This window comes from Manis pentadactyla, chromosome 6 (genome assembly GCF_030020395.1).
Source record: "Manis pentadactyla isolate mManPen7 chromosome 6, mManPen7.hap1, whole genome shotgun sequence".
Taxonomy (NCBI): domain Eukaryota; kingdom Metazoa; phylum Chordata; class Mammalia; order Pholidota; family Manidae; genus Manis; species Manis pentadactyla.
In genome coordinates this window covers 132,307,440-132,313,439 of record NC_080024.1, presented here as the reverse complement: position 1 = coordinate 132,313,439, position 6,000 = coordinate 132,307,440, and positions in this window count along the sequence as shown.

The following is a 6,000-nucleotide window of genomic DNA, read 5'->3' as shown; positions in this document are numbered from 1 at the left end:
CCGGAGACGTGATTCACAGGGCCGAGCCCAAAGTGCGAGTGTGGGTCGACTTGCTTAAAAATTACTAAGAATTTTGAGATGGTGACAGAAGAGCATTAAGCCAAATGTGAGGCCCGTGTAACTGCGCGGCTCCCCTGCCTGTGAGGCTGGCCCTGGTCCAGTGTGCTCGGGACGGGAGCCAGAACAGGCTGCACCTCATTTTGATTTGCCAATAACTTCCCTGTGGGAGGACTGGGTGGTCTGTAGAGGAGAAGGAAGGAGGTAGAACTGGAGGATAGAAGATGGAGGAGGGATGCTGTGATTTCTGGACAGAGTTTGGAGAACCACTCCAAAGTGACTGTGCGCGCCACTCTCTTGCTGCACCAAGGATGAGGCTGGCGGGCCGGGGTGTAGGAATCCCCATCCCTGTCCACGAGGGGCTGACGGTCTGTTCTTGTTTGCGGCCAGGGCCAGGGAGCCAAGCTGCGCTCCCAGGAGGATGGGAGGAGGTGGGAGCTCCTGCCCCGTCCCAGGCTCCCCATCCTGCTCTCCAGATCCTCCTCTCAGTCTTGGGTCCTGTGCTCTCTGTCATGCTCTATGCCACGGTTGCCCCAAACTAGCTGGGCAACAATGTTTCTTGGGGAATTTAAAGACAAAAACAACAATCAGATGAGCAGAGTAGGATTCCATAGGTCTTTAGTGGAGCCAGGAGCACAGCTTAATTAGTCCAGTTCCGCAGTTAAGAACTTCATGACAGCAAGCCAACTCTCAGCCCAGGAATGGGAACAACCACCCCTTGACAAAATAACCCTGGCTGGGGCTCCTCCCACTTAATAACTCCAGAGAATCTTCTCCCTGCAGCCTCCCTCCTTCCTACCTTCAAGGGCACGACCCATAGCCCAGAGCCCATGGGCTGATGGCACCGAGTGCCTCTCCACCCCCCACCTCCTATTGCAGACGCATCTTCACTTCAGCAACCCCTGGGGAGCTTTGAAAACTACCTACTGCTGGGTGCCTGCCAACCTCACTGCCCCCTTGCCCTCCCCGCCCCTTGCCCCATGATGGGATGGGGCTGGTCAGGCCACCAGGATGTCTAAATGCTGCACTGCCTGGTGTCCTCACCCCCATTCCTGTGCCCCTTCTTGCCGCATCTGCTCAGGCCACCCTCTGGATGACAGTCTCTCCAATATTTTTGTGACTCAGACTCCTCAAGAAGCAGGTGCAGGAAAGGAGTGGGAACTAACCCTGTCCCTGCTTGGCCCATTCTGGCCCCGGGCAGTTCCTGGAGAGGTAGAGCCTCACCCCATGCCGGAAACTGCCTGTTGTTTGCCTTCGTCCTGTTAGGGGACCACCAGGCCACCCTCTGCTTGTCTCTGTGTCCTGCTTTCTTCGCCGTCTTTAATCCAGCATGCAGATCTTGATGGAGCTCCCTTTCTCTCGTTCCACCTGCCCACCTGTCTGCCCACCTGCGGCAGCATTGCCATGGTCACTGCCTCCCGGCCCCTTCCCCTTTCTATCCCCACCGCAGGGACCCTGGCCCCCACTCCGTACCTGCTCACACAGCACCCCTGCAGCTGCTGCCCTCTGTCATGCTTCTGCCTGCAGGTGCCCGAGGCCCAGGGAGGCAGACCCCTGGCAGAGCAGCGATGTGGTGGGGCTGCCGAGGCTGCTCCCTCTGCCGGCAAAACCTTGCTCGTCTGCTCAGCCTGCTGGGCGGGTGTTTCCTGTCAGTGGTTTCATTTTTCTTTCTTTTTTTTTTTTTATTAAGGTATTATTGATATACACTCTTATGAAGGTTTCTTGTGAAAAAACAATGTGGTTACTATATTTACCCATATTATAAAGTCCCCACCCATACCCCACTGCAGTCACTGTCCACCAGTGTCATAAGATGCTACAGATTGTTTGCCTTCTCTGTGCTACACTGTTTTCCCGTGATCCCCCACACCATGTGTACTAAACATAATACCCCTCAGTCCCCTTCTCCCTCCCTCCCCACCCGCCCTCCCCACCCGCCCTCCCACACCCCTCCCCTTTGGTAACCACTAGTTCATTCTTGGAGTCTCTGAGTCAGCTGCTATTTTGTTCCTTCAGTTTTGCTTTGTTCTTATACTCCACAAATGAGGGAAACCATTTGGTACTTGTCTTTCTCTACCTGGCTTATTTCACTGAGCATAATATCCTCCAGCTCCATCCATGTTGTTGCAAATGGTAGGATTTGTTTCTTTCTTATGGCTGAATAGTATTCCATTGTGTATATGTACCACCTCTTCTTTATCCATTCATCTACTGGTGGACACTTAGGTTGCTTCCATATCTTGGCTATTGTAAAAAGTGCTGCAATAAACAGGGGCGATATGTCTTTTTGAATCTGAGAAGTTGTATCTTTGAGTAAATTCCAAGGAGTGGGATTCCTGGGTCAAATGGTATTTCTACTTTTAGTTTTTTGAGGAACTTCCATATTGCTTTCTACAATGGTTGAACTAGCTTATGTTCCCACCAGCAGTGTAGGAGGGTTCCCCTTTCTCCACATCCTTGCCAGCATTTGCTGTTCTTAGACTTTTCGATGCTGGCCATCTTTACTGGTGTGAGGCGATATCTCATTGTGGTTTCAATTTACATTTCCCTGATGATTAGTGATGTGGAGCATCTTTTCATGTGTCTCTTGGCCATCTGAATTTCTTCTTTGGAGAACTATCTCTTCATAACATCTGCCCATTTTTTAATTGGGTTATTTGCTTTTTGGGTGTTGAGGTGTGTGAGTTCTTTATATATTTTGGATGTTAACCCCTTCTGGGATATGCCATTTACAAATATATTCTCCCATACTGTAGGGTGCCTTTTTGTTCTGTTGATGGTGTCCTTTGCCGTACAGAAGCTTTTTAGTTTGATGTAGTCCCATATGTTCATTTTTGCTTTCATTTTCCTTGCTCGAGGAGACAGATTCAGGAAGAAGTTGCTCATGCTTATATTCAGGAGATTTTTGCCTATGTTGTCTTCTAAGAGTTCTGTGGTTTTATGATGTACATTAAGTTCTTTGATCCATTTTGAGTTTATTTTTGTGTATGGGGTTAAACAATAATCCAGTTTCATTCTCTTGCATGTAGCTGTCCGGTTTTGCCAACACCAGCTGCTGAAGAGGCTGTCATTTCCCCATTGTATATCCATGGCTCCTTTATCATATATTAATTGACTATATATGGTTGGGTTTATATCAGGGCTCTCTAGTCTGTTTCATTGGTGTATGGGTCTGTTCTTGTGCCAGTACCAAATTGTCCTGATTACTGTGGCTTTGTAGTAGAGTTTGAAGTTGGGGAGCATAATACCCCCAGCTTTATTCTTCCTTCTCAGGATTGCTTTGGCTATTGGAGGTCTTTTGTGGTTCCATATGAATTTTAGAATTATTTTCTCTAGTTCATTGAACAATGCTGTTGGTATTTTGATAGGAATTGCATTAAATCTGCAGATTGCTTTAGGCAAGATGGCCATTTTGACAATACTAATTCTTCCTCTCCATGAGCACGGGATGTGTTTCCATTTATTGCTATCTTCTTTAATTTCTCTCATGAGTATCTTGTAGTTTTCAGAGTATGGGTCTTTCACTTCCTTGGTTAGGTTTATTCCTAGGTATTTTATTCTTTTTGATGCAACTGTGAATGAAATTGTGTTCCTGATTTCTCTGCTAGTATATTGTTAGTGTATAGGAATGCCACAGATTTCTGCATATTAATTTTGTATCCTGCAACTTTGCTGAATTCAGATATTCGATCTAATAGTTTTGGAGTGGATTTTTTAGGTTTTTTAATGTACAATATCATGTCATCTGCAAACAGGGACAGTTTAACTTCTTCCTTGCCAATCTGGATGCCTTTTATTTCTTTGTGTTGTCTGATTGCCATGGCTAGGACCTCCAGTACTACGTTGAATAGAAGTGGGGAGAGTGGGCATCCTTGTCTTGTTCGCGATCTTAAAGGAAAAGTTTTCAGCTTCTCGCTGTTAAGTGTAATGTTGACTGTGGGTTTGTCATATATGGCCTTTATTATGTTGAGGTACTTGCCCTCTATACCCATTTTGTTGAGAGTTTTATCATGAATGAATGTTGAATTTTGTCAAATGCTTTTTCAGCATTTATGGGGATGATCATGTGGTTTTTGTCCTCCTTTTTGTTGATGTGGTGGATGATGCTGATGGATTTTCAAATGTTGTACCATCCTTGCATCCCTGGAATAAATCCTACTTGATCATGATGGATGATCTTTTTGATGTATTTTTGAATTCAGTTTGCTAATATTTTGTTGAGTATTTTTGCATATTTGTTCATCAGAAATATTGGTCTGTAATTTTCTTTTTTGTGGTGTCTTTGCCTGGTTTTAATAATAGAGTGATGCTGGCCTCATAGAATGAGTTTGGAAGTATTCCCTCTTCTTCTACTCTTTGGAAAACTTTAAGGAGGATGGGTATTAGGTCTTCACTAAATGTTTAAGAAAATTGATCAGTGAAGCCATCTGGTCCAGGGGTTTTGCTCTTAGGTAGGTTTTTGCTTAACAGTTCAATTTCATTGCTGGTAATTGGTCTGTTCAGATTTTCTGTTTCTTTCTGGGTCAGCCTTGGAAGGTTGTATTTTTCTAGAAAGTTGTCCAGTTCTTCTAGGTTATCCAGTTTGTCAGCATATAATTTTTCATAGTATTCTCTAATAATTCTTTGTATTTCTGTGGTGTCCGTAGTGATTTTTTCCTTTCTCATTTCTGATTCTGTTAATGTGAGTATACTCTCTTTTTTTCTTGATAAGTCTGGCTAGGGGTTTATCTGTTTTGTTAATTTTTTCGAAGAACCAGCTCTTGCTTTCACTGATTCTTTCTTTTGTTTTATTCTTCTTGATTTCATTGATTTCTGCTCTAATCTTTATTATGTCCCTCCTTCTACTGACTTTGGGCCTCATTTGTTCTTCTTTTCAACTTTCATTAATTCTGAGTTTAGACTGTTTATATGGGATTGTTCTTCTTTCTTGAGCTAGGCCTGTATTGCAATATACTTTCCTCTTAGCATGGCCTTTGCTGTGTCCCACAGATTTTGCAGTGTTGAATTATTGTTGTCATTTGTCTCCATATATTGATCTCTGTTTTTATTTGGTCATGGATCCATTGGTTTTTTAGGAGCATGTTGTGAAGCCTCCATGTGTTTGTGGGATTTTTCATTTTCTTTGTGTAATTTATTTCTAGTTTCATACCTTTGTGGTCTGAGAAGCTGTTTGATACAATTTCAATCTTTTTGAATTTACTGAGGCTCTTCTTGTGGCCTAGTATATGATCTATTCTTAAAAATGTTCCATGTGCACTTGAGAAGAATGTGTATTCTGCTTCTTTGGAGTGTAGAGTTCTGTAGATGTCTGTTAGGTCCATCTGTTCTAATTTGTTATTCAGTGCCTCTGTGTCCTTACTTATTTTCTGTCTGGTTGATCTGTCCTTCTGAGTGAGTGGAGTGTGGAAGTCTCCTAGAATGAATGCATTTCACTCTATTTCTCCTTTTAATTCTGTTAGTATTTGTTTCACATATGTAGGTGCTCCTGTGTTGGGCACACAGATATAAATAATAGTTATGTACTCTAGTTGGATTGACCCCTTTATCATTATGTAATGTCCTTCTTTGTCTTTTGTGACTTTCTTTGTTTTGAAGTCTATTTTGTCTGATACAAGTACTGCAACTCTTGTTTTTTTCTCCCTATTAGTGGCATGAAATATCTTTTTCCATCCCTTCACTTTTAGTCTGTGTATGTCTTTGGGTTTAAAGTGAGTCTTTTGTAGGCAGCATATAGGTGGGTCTTGTTTTTTTTTATCTATTCAGTGACTCTATGTCTTTTGATTGGTGCATTCAGACCATTTATATTTAGGGAGATTATCGATAGGTAGGTATTTATTGCCATTGCAGGCTTTAGATTTGTGGTTACCAAAGGTTCCAGGTTAACTCTTTACTATTTAAGAGTTTAACTTAACTTACTTACTATGCTATTACAAACAAAATCAA